Here is a 13,926-nt window from a genome sequence, read left to right as displayed (position 1 = left end):
TGTGGTCCCTCAGACTTGGGAGGTAAATGAATAAGTAGACAGACTAAAATAGAAGTTGTACTGAATTGTGCAGGCCCCCAATATCACAGTGTGCATGCCGCAATTCATGTTCACACGGCAAAATAGGTGGGATGGATACCAAGTAAGCAAAACATGACTTTAATTTACCCCCTTACAGATAAAATTAGACTCAGAGGACTTCAAGAACATTTCCTAATACGACTTTTTCAGGAAGAGATCACAAGGTATGAAAATATAAGCCGTTTTTCCTCTCCTGTCCTATTTTTGGACATCAGTGGCCTTGTGTAACTTAACTTTTCTTCTCTCTGAGAAAAAATGGTTCAGCTTTTCATCGTAGCCTAGTAATTTTACTTCCTTGTTGTCAGGGTCAAACATGCCTTCCTGAAATTTTTTTAAATGCCTACTGCAGACAAAGATACAGGTGCGACTTGCATAAGCACATCTGTGTTACCTTTAAATGAGCCAGCCTGGGTACTATGGCAACAGCTGATTATTGGTGACCTGTGGTTACTCTGTGCTAAATTACTGAATTAGTGAATTAGTAACCTAGAAAATAAGCAGGCTACACTGCTGGATAAACGCAATCTAACTAGTTAAAGTTAGCTTAAATTTGTTAATATGAGCTGTAGTTACACAGGATCTGCAGAGCTGAGAATATTTCTGCGACATTAGACCCTAAATCACAACAGCCTTTCATGTAGCAACACATTGCAGTCTCCGTGGCCAGTAGATCACTGAGTTGATCTGGAATTCAGGACCCAGAATCCCCAGCTATTTCTCAGCCTTACATTGAAATGAAATCCAACCACACTCGACCTTCTCCACCACCTGGTTTGGATGGGTGGAATAAGAATTGGGCATGAGGCCAGAAAGAAGCTGTACTTAGGAAACTAAGGGACCAGGGTTAGGGTATGTTGTGCAGCACAACACTTGTGCAGTTTAGACAGGACTTGAGAACATTCAGACTGGTTTAGATGAATAATGAATTTGTTAAACACTGTGTGTATAAAAGTTCTTTTTTTCTGAATTTAATCACTGCTTAATCATGCCTCCCCAGCAGACGGTAAAAGAGCATAGATATTTCAAATTCTTTCCCTGTTTTTCTTAAAGTAGCATACCATTATTTTCCTGCTTCTTAAGAGTTACTTTTGTGGGAGTTTTCTAGGCTTGACCTCTGGCTGAAGGAATAATCCCTATTTATATATAGCAACAATTCACCCCATATATTTAAGCACTTAGAATTTAAAAACTTACCTATTTTTACTACATTCATCCTTTAAGGAAGGTTTAATTTAACTGATGAGGTCATAGTACCCTAACTCTCATTTCTGTTTGAAATGTCTGAAAGTTTTTCAAAACAGCTATCTCAAATGTTTCACATTTGTTATCATGCTGCTTTGTTTTGTCCTCTAAGAAATAAAACAAAGACATCTATTGATGAAGACCAGACACTCAGTTAACCAGAGACATAGTTTTTTATTCGAGCAGCACTTAATTAAACTGGAAAATCATCCTTTTGTAGGGCCAAAAGTGTTGAATCTGAACAGGAATATATGTCAAATTGCTCTCCCCTGCATAAGTGCTGCAGCTTGCAACATAGTCATTTTAAAATGCCAAGAAATGCTGGCACCAGAATGTGCAAATGTCAGAAATGTTAGTTGTGTTCTTAAAGTTTTAACTCTAAATATCTTATTCATCTCATAACTCATTTAACCTCTTCCAAAATTATAATTATACTCTTAAACTTTTTTTCCCTGAAGTAAAAAATTATTTATTTTTACTAAGTGCAAGCAATTTAATACTCTAAACTAATTAAAATAGCTAAGTGAATCATCCCTAAAGCTACTTTAATTGCTATTTTACTAATGTTTTATTTTTTAATAGGATTTGTATTAATATTTTCTTAGCATATTTTCTAAGAAAACAAGCTTTGTATGAAAGGTGGTCCCCGTCTGGTATTTTTTTAATTCATTGTCCAATTTCAGATGGGGCTGTCAGAAGGTTAGAAGTCTCAAAGTCACTATGAGGTTACGATGAGGATACTAAGGATAGACACTATTCATGTCTCCATTGACAGCAAGGGAAGGAGAACTCAGGAGCCTTCTACTCTATTTGGCAGGAGGTGCCACATCCTCACCAGTGAGTCAACCCATTCTCCTACTGTGGTCCAGGCAACAAGCTGGAAAAGAGCAAGCAGAGGGCAAAGGTGGCCCTGTACACATGAACTAGAAATATTACAAGGTGAGGGGAAGGCATTTGAGAGATGGCAGGGAGCTGAGGGTATTGGAAGGAAGTGCAGGAGGCAAAGAAAAAGACTGGGAGAATATTTTGATGGCATCGTGGTGGGAAGGTGTAGGGAACACAGGATACAAATTTATTAAAAAATGACCTTCATTTGGTTTACTACTCATGAAACAAAGCCGTGGTTTCATAGGTCAGCATCTTCTCAGTCCTTTTTGATGGAACCTATCTGCATACTAATTGCCAAAGTTGTTTGAAAATGGGGTTGTAGCCGGGATTTCTACATTTTTTCTTTAAAATGTGCCTGTTCAACTTAGAATCTCAAGTTGGAAGGGATCCATAAGGATCATCGAGTCCAGCTCCCTGCAGGACTACCTAAAAGTAAACCATACAACTAAGAGCATCGTCCAGACACTCCTTGAACTCTGACAGGCTTGGTGCTGTGACTCCTTCCCTAGGGAGCCTCTTCCAGTGACCAACCACCCTCTCAGCGAAGAACCTTTTCCAGTCTGAACTTGAATCAGTACTTGAAATGAGAAGAGACTGGTATAAATGATTGTGTAAGTTGGACACTGTCTTGGGATTTCCATATCTTTTTCAAACTTGAAAAAATATGATTTGCAAATCAGAGAGTTTTGGCTTTACAAATTTGGTAGGTTGAGTGATCAGAAATTGGTTCAATTGTCATCACATTTGTTTTCAGCTAATAAACCTATTGGGATTTATAAGTAAGAGAGATTTTTAAATGGGCATTATACCTTACGCCTTGATTCTGATTGAGAGATGCAAGAGAAATTGCAGGGTTATGATTCTAAGATACTACTTTCTCTTTGCACCAAGCTCAGATCTTCTCATTTATTCTTTCATGGACTAGTTGAACTGCATTCTTCCCAATGTCTAAATTCTGTTCACACTTTTACCGGTGTGTCCCAAATATATTTGAAGTCAAATAAACACAGATCTTCTGTGGGTAGTCTTATCTCTAAAAGTACAACCGTCTCCATGTCAGTTATGTGAACTGTCTAGTCTTACAATAGAAAATCAGCATTTGGCATCTTGGTCCTTAAAGCAAATCATGGGTTTGTTGGTCTGAGCTGCAACTTCACTTCAGGTGCATTGTTTCAACTGCAGCCATGCTGTCCATCAAGCTGCCTGCTTGTTGAGTGGGTATTTATATGGCAGCTATTGCTGAGAAAAACTGAGCATAACTTTATCAATAAGCAATTGCTGAGCAGGGCGGTATTCGTGTGACCTGCCCTTGTCATGTCTGCAGTTGTTGTAAAAGTTATGAAAAATCCTGAACCTAAATTCTTTTAAATTGGGTACAGCCCTGTGAGCTGGTTACCTTGAGCTACCGATTCAGTTCTTCTCAACCTACCTGGAGCAGAAGCCTTCTAAAAATCTGTCTGGAGTGTGTTGCAGGGCATTTTTCTCAGTATCACGTCAATGGCTAATACTGAACATTGCTAGAGGATGCAGCTGCTGCCCACACACTATGTAAATGGATTTCGTAGAAATACACACTTACTGTGAATTTTTTTTTAAGGAATCTCTTCTGATTGTATCCTAAGTCAGCATGTGATTGAACAGCTGTGTAGAGAGATGCTTCAAGATGCAAGAAAAAGCTTCTGCAGTTTATTAGACTACATGGTTGTCAGCAAGAGAGAAAGCATTGGAAATACAATGCATTTGCATAAGATAATCCATGTCCTAATTGCCACTCTATCCTCAACTGTAGTTCTGCAGCAGGAAAACTAACACCAAGAAGATGGGTGGCATTATTATTTGTGGACCAGTGGTGACTCACAGTGGCACAAAGACCTAACGAACCTGTGCAAAGAACAGTCTATCCACGGAGGAGTGCAGTGCTGCTGTGAAGGTTGTTTGGTTGTTTACTTAGCATGGTGATGAGGATTTTCAAATGGGACTTTCATACTGCGCTGGTGAGAGCTTTTCACACTTTCTCAGCTCGTAAAGGGCAGACCTAGACCTTATTGTAGGGAGGAGGGTAGAGCCAAATAGCTGCTGATCAATGCCTTCTGTCTTGTGCCTGATGAACTTTATGAATTACACTGAATAAAAGGGTAATTTGTCTCCTAAAGCATATAGCTCATATAAATGTGATCACTTTTCTGCACTACCTAACTTGGGTTAATGGAGTGTTGCTTCAATGTATTGTGTTTCTGGCATGTTCTGACTGTATTAATAATATCTCTGTGTGGTCTGAACTTCCTGTTCATCACAAATGGGTGAACAGCAATAAGCACTTCAACAAACAGATATTTCTTAAGCTATCAAACTTAAAGCCTGAATAACCTAAAGAGGAGTGCAAACAGACCCAACAACTGTAAACAATAAACACTTTTCTAAAAAGTAGAATGGCTTACAAATCGAATAAAACTGGAAAGTTAGGTTGAACTGCAACTCAGTTGTAGTTTATGAAAACATTAATACAGAAAAGAATGAAGGCAGCACCAGTGCCTGACACCAACTGCCTTCTTTTCTGCTTTTTTCTCTTTTTCCCTCCCTGATTATTTCAGGCACAGCACAACACACTACAGGCATACAAAGGGAACAGGCTGCAGGGTTCCCTGAACTGTTCCAGTTAACCCTCTTCATGTTTGACTGCCAACTCCCATGCATAGAGATTAGCAAGAAACTTGCAGAGATTTTAATGTTTTACTAAGCTGAAGCATCAGCAGAGCAAGAGGGCGGCGGTGATTGCTCCATGCAGGGGCCTGAGTATGCACAGCTACTGTCCCTGTGAGTTTGGCCCTTCCCTTTAGCTTCTACCTGTAAGAAAGTCCTCTGAAATTCTTGGGTCTGCACACACTTATACCTGAATTTGAAAAGATAATGTCATTTCCTTAGTTACTTTTTTCCCCATAACCTCCATACTTGCAAGCTGTTTTTTCTGTCCCTTCCTCTTTTCCTGCAGTAATTCAGAATTCTCTGCTGAACTTCGGACATAATGTTATGTGCTGCACATTTCCATTTGGTCTTCTGTGGTAGCATGCGTGTGCTGAGGCTAGACAGGAAGATGCCCAGGCTCTCCAACCCGGAGCCTCAGACCACAGTAAGAGTCTGGTCATTTTGTGTGTGTATGTGGTAGAAACAAGACTCCACCATCACTTTCTACTTCTACAGAATAAGGCCATCAATCACAACTGTACAATGTTAGAAATTTTACCCTGACCCAAACCCACAGGTAGCAGGCAAATATTGATTAACAACAGAAAAAATTCACAATATATTCTTGTGTTAATTTAGATATTATTTTTAAGTAAAGTTGTCTTACTCTAGGAGAAAGCAATATGACTGTCCATGAAACAGTTAACAGGGAACAGAAAATAAAGAGCTGAGTTTAGTCAAGGCTGTCTGTCTTTCATAGCAATTCATCAAAACCACAAATATTTTGGAAGCCCCAGAATGATAAAAAGGTGTCTTTTCGGTCTTGGAAGAGGAGAGTATCCTTTCAAGTACACAAGAGTGCTTTTCAGAAGACCAGTGACTGTGCAACGTCTGTCAATGGAAGGCTCATTTCAGAGCAAACCTTGCTTTACCACTTTAGGTAGCTATTGACTACCATTACTGATTGACTAAAATTCTTATTGCATAAAAATCTGTAAATATCACCTCTTTAATATGAGTAAAAATCAGGGTAAAAGCACAGATAAATTGCTTAAGTAACCACTTTTTGAACAGTGTCTGTTGAAGCACACTCCTCCCTTGCCACAAGTTAAGGTGAGGAGGGAAGAAAACTGTCTGGACTTCAGCATTGAGGGCTTGCTTGTCTGAGTTACCCCAGCCGAAACTGTGACTGGCCAATGGGACTTCAGCCAAAAACACTTCACCTCTCCTTCTCTCCCTTCTGTTTTTCCTATTCCACTCCAACACACAGTTTCCACAGAAACAGAGTAGCATGAATAGTACAGGGTTTTGGGTGCCTTCTGCAAAGTAAATTTTTTTTTGTACCAAGAGTCTGCATACAGTGTTGACTAATTAACACCCCATTTCGGTGAAAAGCTTTATTAGAGTTTAGATTCAAAGATTATCTGGATACTAAAAATCATATGCGGAACTTCTCTCTCAACATTTTGAACCTTGTGTAGTAACTCCATGGATTGCCTGACTATCTGGCAGCAGGAATACAAAACTAATATTCTATTTTATCACTTGGTTAAGGGCATTTCCAGGTTTCTTTTCCCCCTACTATTCATCAGCAACACTGGCAAGTGTCTGGCACAAGAAAGAGAATCAAGCAAACCACTGTATCAGCCCACTATATGGCTTCTACCACAGCCAAGCTTAGACTCAAAGCAGAATCCTCCCTAACATTGCACTTATTTCATAATTACAAGGTAAAGTTGTACCCTGAAAAATCCGGTGAAGGTGACTGCTCTTAGAACATACTCCATGCTCCCAGCTGACCACCAAGCAGGTAGCTGAGAGACTGGGTTGACTGGAAGGCGTACTCTCAGTTTGCCACTGACTCAGCCTCCTGACCTCCTTACAGCCCTTCTTCCAACTGCCTGTAAATAATTTCCCTGACAGAAAAATGTTGTCATGCCAGTCACTAAGCTCAGTGATTAAAAACTGGCAAGTACCTCTAGCTCCATATAACAGGCAAACTTTGCTGGGATGTTTTCAGGATTCTAGTCCTCATCCTCAGCTGCATTTGTGTGTCCCCAGTACCAACACACTGACCCAGTGAATGCCCAGCTGAACAAGCTGCTGTGAAATGACACGGTGGTGGAATACATTCCTAGTAACTATTTCCTATTTAAAATCATGAGTGTTTACTGTACTTCTTCAGTAGCTTGAAGTCAGTCGTGCTCCTTTTGTCAAGCAGCCAGGAGGACTCAGGGATTACTTTCGCCAGTGCTAATCAGTTTGGACAACTCCCTAAGTAAATGAAGGATCAATATTATCTACAGGCAGCAGGAAAGAGAAGGGTGATAGAAAGGTGGAGGATAGCCTGTATTCTGGATTTTATCATCCACAAACTACGTGAAGCATTAGCCATGTAAACAGGAATACTACGATGTGGCTACAGCCTAGAAGTTAACCAAATGCAGGCATCAGGATTTTCCGTATGGATGATGGGGAATGAGATTTTTAAGTCATTCACAGCTAAATACCACAGGTATTGCCATAATCCATTTTAGTTTCATGTCTGTCAATCTTTGACATGATTGCTGTGACTTCTAAAGTGTTTTTAGTGACCAGATCCAGTCGTACTGAGGACAACAGGCATTTTACCAGGAGCTTAACAAGGGATAAAACTTCACACCAATAACAGCAATCAAAGGCAGCCAAAAAAATTAGTGGAAAACTCAGTGTGACAGCAGGCACAGGCAAGGCAGGCAGGCATATGAAGAGCATGCTCTGCTACCCTGCAGGCCAGTGCCTGAGCAGTAGGAGCTGCCAGGATAGCTCGTTTTCTCCCTCCACCTTTGCAGCCTTCTGCTTTTCCTCCTGCATGGGAAGCAGCAGCTTTGCTGCAGGAGACAGTCTCACCCAGCACCGCTCAGCATCGTTGCTCTTCTACAGCCCTTGTGAGAGCCGCGGGAGCAGCCAGCGCTGCTGGCAGCTGGTGCTTCACGCTCTGCATCCTATCTCGGCTGTTTGCCTCCTCCCATGCATGTGGCACTAGCCCAAATACACAGAAAGGTCTTTCAGCCCTGGGAGGTGAAAGGCCTTCTGAGATAATAGGGTGTGGGAGTAGAAATATATAATTATTCCCCCAGCTCAGATTCCTGTTTCTTGTAATACTGGCTCTTTACTATCTTCACAAAAACTGAGCGCTGCCACTCAAACATACTTGATCTGTGGGCGATAACATCCTGTTTTGTCTATGCTGCTGCAAAGCTTTACAACCTCCCTGAATCAAACTTCTAACAGCAACACAAAGGTACAAAAAGAAAATATATTTCAGTTACCTCCCAAACCTATGATTAAGGTTTTACTTACTCTTCTATAGTCACATACATTCTTAATTCAAAATTACCCTGTACAGCACAGTACCTGACCGTTTGTTTACAGCTATTTTTATATAATAAATTTTTTAGAGAGGAACAAACTTGATCAAAAAAACCCCCAGTCCTCTGTGCTTAAAATTCTCATGGTCCGTCTAGATAAGAGGCTTTCCCACCTTTCCCCTATTGCAGACTTAATTGACTAAGGGATTTTGAGAGATGAATTTGAAAAATAAGCAGCTTTTCATTTTTTTAAAAAAACAGGGGAAGGGAAAAGTGGAAGAATCAACTTAAAGGTGATGGCCTGTTAAAGCACTATAAACCTTGATACTTTGTGTTCTTGGAAAACCATTTTTTGTTCTTATTTTGGAAACCTGTATGATTCTTTTTGGACTGTTTTCAACATTCTTCAAAGATCCTCCTCACTGAAATTACTTACCTTGTGCATTAAGTTCTCTATCTCCAAAAAACCCCTTTTTTTTCGTAACATTGTACTTTTAAATTTTGCATGGTAAGGAATTATCACCTCCACTTTTCGCTTCATGTAAGGCTTCAAAATAAGCATTAGAAATGCAAACAACCTACATATGAAAAATACATTAGGCTTTTAATAGTTCTTTCATTTTAATTCTCTGTGGTGCTATTAGTGACAGGTAAAAATCAGACCAGTTAAGTGCAGCTGGTGCAAAGAGGTGTAAAATTACAACTTATCTTAATGATTGTCTGTGCCCCTGGGAGGCATAAAACTGAAGAGTGAGTGCAGTTACTGCTGCTCTATTTTATTAGTTTTTCCTATGGAGTGGGAACAGCTCAACTTTGTACCTTTCGGTTTTTGAGGAGTATCTTTGGAGAAGACTGACTCAACATGCTTCCCACTTGTGTTCTCTTCCTAGCCAGATTTATGCTCCCATCTGCCAACATGTCTTACCCTGATTTCCCCTCCTGGGGAGCTTGAGAGTAGGAAGACATTATAAACTTATTACAGGCCATAACTATGGTCAGTCATAATTTTTTTTTGCACAAAACAAACTTTCTTTAAGTTGCATTAAATGAAGTTTCTATGGGAACGTACTGATACTGACATTTTAATTGATATTAAAAAAAAAAAAAAATAATGGTACCACCTGACGAGTATATTAGGCCATTTGTAATAAAGTATTTTTAATTGTTAAACCAAGCAGAGGAAAACATCAAGCTGAAGTTGCAGACATATCATTATTTTCTTAATTATATTTTACACTACACTTCTGTACATAAAATCAGCACTTGACTAATGGAAAGAGAGAGTGGTGATGACTGTGTGCCCTTTGCAAGCTCGCATTTGGAAAACATATTACGGCTAGACCATGACAGAAGGTCACTGAATGTGACCTCTTTTTTTTAAGTACTGATGGTCTCTACTTGCCAGAAAAGCTCAGTTTTATCTCAGAAGCAGAACTAGAGATTCCCTCCTTCCAGCCCCTGAACCATAGGAAGGATGGTCTCAAGGATTTTGTCTGCAGATTCTCAGACATAGGCAAATAGTTCTTTACCATGTCGGAGATGGCTTACTGGTATTGAGAGAGGAGTAACAAACTTTGCTGAATATATTAGAAAACTTGAGAAATGCATAGTAATGATATTAGCTATTTACCTTGTGCTAGCACCTGCAGGTCCTTCAAAATGCTGGTTCTTCACTGTATGAGGCACTTCATACCACTCCAAATTCTATTCGATCTGAGCTAATGGTAATGAATGATAGATGAACATAGTCAACAGGGAGAACTAACAGTAGGGTAATTATCATACCAAGCACAGGTTGTAACATACAAGCCTCTTAATTACTGACAAGGATTTTGTAGACGGCAAAGTACTTAATGTAGGAATTTGGAGGAGGAAAAATAAGTATTTCAGGGAACTTCCCCTGTGCAAGACAAAAGAAGCAAAAAGTTACATGAGAAAAAAAAAGTTGGACCGATGCATGGTATTGCAAGTCTTGCTGAAGGATCCCTCCAGCCAGATATTTTCAGCCAGATAATATGTCTTTGCCTGGGAGAGGTGAAGGAGCTACCTTGCAACATCTACATACTGCAGCTATAGTAATTGGTCAGATGACAGCAATGTTCAAACAACACATAGCTCCTTTTGTATTGCCCCTGACATCGAAACAGCCTGGGAGTTGGACAACGGTAGGCCTAGCTCTGGATTCCTCAGTGATGCTACAGTCTTCAGGAGTACCATACCCTGCCTTGTCGATCGCTGATGTCTACTGCTGCTTCCAGCCCACTGTTGACCTGTTCACAGAAGCTCATTAAACCCATTCCTGATACCCATACTGGTTTCTAGTACGTTATTTAAATCCCAAGTGTGAAGGGTGAACAGGGGGTAAACTAAAGCTCTGTGATAAAGATAAAGCTTTGATCCCCTAGTACTTGATAAAACCAATCTCTATGGATCCATCTCTGCTCAGAACTAAGGATAGCCACAAATCTTTGCCCCTTCCTTTCTAACTGCAACATGCATTTACTTGACGTGGTCTTTTATAAGTTAGCCACAGAGCAACACATGCGTACCTGGGATTTTTTAAATCCAAACCAAAGCAAAGCAGTCCATTGTGTTACCTCCCCTCTAGGAGCAGAGCAAGAAAGGAAGTACAAGGGATGAGAAAATAAGTCACCCACATATGAACAGCAATTGTAAGTCTCATCACATACAAGTGATGTACACACACAACTAGAGAATGAGAAACTAAAAAGTGGTGTTAATAGCCTGGCAAAGAGGAGCTCTGAGGCTGGTTGGGATTAAGATATGACACAAAGGGTCTTAAAAGTAAAGGCAAATCATACGTGTCAAAATTAATGAAAAGATGCTCTTTGCACCACTGCTTAAAATAGAAAGGAGGGTGGAAGACGACATTCTGACAATGTCAGAAAAGACTCATAGCACAGATCCATTTAGTTTTAAAATGGTAGCATGTTTTGCATAGCTATGGTGTAGGTTTTGAAATGGTGCTCGAACATGCCAGCGCCCTGGGACGAACGTCGACTTGCGCCACGTTTCCAGGGTTGCTCAGGAAGGCCACTACCTCCTGTACGTGACTCCCTGCTTTGGCTATAGCTGTATTTTGGAAATTAAACTTCTCTGTAGAGCTGTTGTTATTTTGTAAACTCCTGTCTGCTTCCCTTGGATGCTTCAAACTGTGTTTTACTGTCAAAGAAAGCATGTGCAAGAGCAGCCCCCCGATGGCTCCCACCGCCCCTCCCGCCCCCCCCCTTGCCCTCGCTGCAAGCAGCCGGGGCCGCCCCGGCCTGGAAACTCTCTGATGAAGCACGATTACGCCGCGGCAGGGCGCCCTGCTCAGGGCACCTCCCTCCGCCCGCGTTAGGGCCCAGCCCGGCGGCCAGCGCCGGCGGTTACTCGCCGCTTTCGCTCCGCGAGGCGCGGCCCAGCCCCGTACCGCAAAGCGGCGGCTCTGCGGAGGCGCGCTGGGACGCGGAGGTGCTGCTGCCGGCAAATGGCTGCGCCGGGCGGCAGCGCTCCCCGGCGGCCGGGCCGCGCTGGGCCGGGCCGCTGCGGCGGCGGCGGCGGGGCCGGCCGGGGGCGGGCGCAGGCAGGAGGCCGCCTCCGCACACGCGGAGCTGGGGCGGGCCCGCGCCGCTCGCTCCCGCTGCCGCCGCCTCCTTCCCCGCGGCGCTGGCGCCTGGCCCGTCCTCCCGTGCCGGTAAGTGGCACCCCCTCCCCGGCTCCCGCCTGGCGGCGGGCGGAGGCGCGCCCTCCCCCGGCAGCAGCGGCCGCCCAGGGCTCCTCGGTTGGCGGGCGGGAACTGGGGCCTCCGCGGCGGGGCCGGCTCCCAGCTCAGGCGCGGGGGCTCAGCCTCGGGGCAACTTTCCCCCCGCTGGCTCAGGCTTTTCCCGGCCCGCTCCGGGGCTCCCGCGGCGGGCGGCAGCCGCGTGGTGGCGGGACCCCAGCGGCAGCCGTTTCCTTCTCCCTCCTCCCCGTCCTCCCGCCTGCCCCAGCTCCTTCGCTCGCTCTCGCCCTGCCCCGGCAGCCCCGGGGCTGGCCGCGGCAGTGCCGGGCCGCGGGACGGGCCGCCGCTCGCCCGGCCCGCCCGGAGCGCTGCCTCCTGCGGTCGCCCGACCCACTCCCCCTGGCTGGCGCCGCCGGGTGGGTGCCGAGCCGCTGCCGGCTGCCCGGCCCCCGCGGCCGGGAGACGCGCCTTGCACCCAGGCGGGGTCCCCGCTGCCCCCTGCGCCCCCTCGCAGGGGCTGCTTTCGGGCGCTGCTGTATCATCGGTCGCCTCTTAATCCGATCTGTCTCGTCTCATAAGGAACCAGCTTCGTACCCGGCGCTGGCGTGTGCCCCTGCTCTGTTATTTATCAAGTGGGAAGGACCCCGTAGCCCCCACCAGCCTGTACCGCGCCAGAGATAATAAATAATAGCTCAGCGTCTCTTGCTTGGGAGAGTCAAGCCCATTATTTGTAAATTCAGTCTCTGCTGAAACATGGTCTCGTCTGAAATTGCTTCGGAGCTGCTGCTTATGTAGATTGTGGCTTTTATGGAAGCACCTGTTTGCTAGGAAAAGGACTGAGGTGGTTGAGCAGCTGTCAAAAAATAATAGGCGCCTCTCACCAGCAATCTGCACAAGTGAGACAGCGCGTGCCCCGCTCACTTCAACCTGCTCCTTCAAGTAATTTTCCTGCAGAAATTTTCCCAGATGACGGCCCCTGTTTGGCACAGGGTGGTGCTTTGTGTGTGACAGTTGTTCCTCTGCTGTGAGAATAGGCTGTATTGACAACTTTTCGGTATTTGTGGCCAACGTTGAATTCTTCTAACAGTTTATATCTTTCAATAACTGGGTATTACAATTTTATTTTAGAAACACGAGATTTGTGTTGTTACCTCCTTTGGCAGGTGTCTTGGAGGAGTGGAGTTTTTTTCGCCATGCAAAGACATTCACAAGCTGTCTAGAAGTCTTTTCCACATTGGTGCTTTGTAATCCGGGCTCCATAAATTTGAGTACATAGGAGAAGAATCTGGAAATGATGGTGAATTGCTTCTCTTGGCTATGATTTTTTTTTTTTCTTTTTAAAGAAGGATTTTATGTACTCTTTTTATTTGAGGACAAACTGAGATTGGTGCTTTCTGCTGGAAGGTACACTGATTTGCTAATTGTTCTGCTTTCTTCTCTGTGTGTTTTGTCACTCTTTAGGCAGTACGTTGGGTTTTTTTTTTTTTATAAGTCTCTCCTTATTTCCCTGTTGTCCATTCTTTTTTTTTAGTGTTCATTTTCAGTTCATTTGAGCAAAACATTTCAGGTGTTTCTAAAACAGTTGTTCCTGCCTCTTCACCCTAAGTTTGTGACCTCTACAATGGGAAGTCCAGGCAGTGAAATCAGCAGTGGCTAACAGCTAACTGGTAACAGTTAACAACCCAGCACGTGGTGATTGAGTTAGTAATGAGTCTTCCTTGAAAAACATGCCCTTTAAAATTAAATAGAATATGCTATCTAGTGACTGGAGAAATAGTACAGGATGATGTGTGTAGCTCTAAAATACTGCTCTGTGCCTAGATTAGTTTCTTAGTAACAGTTGAATACTATTAATTTAGAAATTTGCCTGTTGTTGTGGGCAAAACTTTCTTGACTCGGGGAATTTAGTTTAATTTATTGCCAGTTAACATAAACTTTTAGTTACTGATTTGGCTAGTG

Source organism: Leptosomus discolor, chromosome 1 (assembly GCF_034619465.1).
Source record: "Leptosomus discolor isolate bLepDis1 chromosome 1, bLepDis1.hap2, whole genome shotgun sequence".
Taxonomy (NCBI): domain Eukaryota; kingdom Metazoa; phylum Chordata; class Aves; order Leptosomiformes; family Leptosomidae; genus Leptosomus; species Leptosomus discolor.
The sequence above is the reverse complement of the archived record's forward strand: the minus strand, read 5'-3'. Positions refer to the sequence as shown.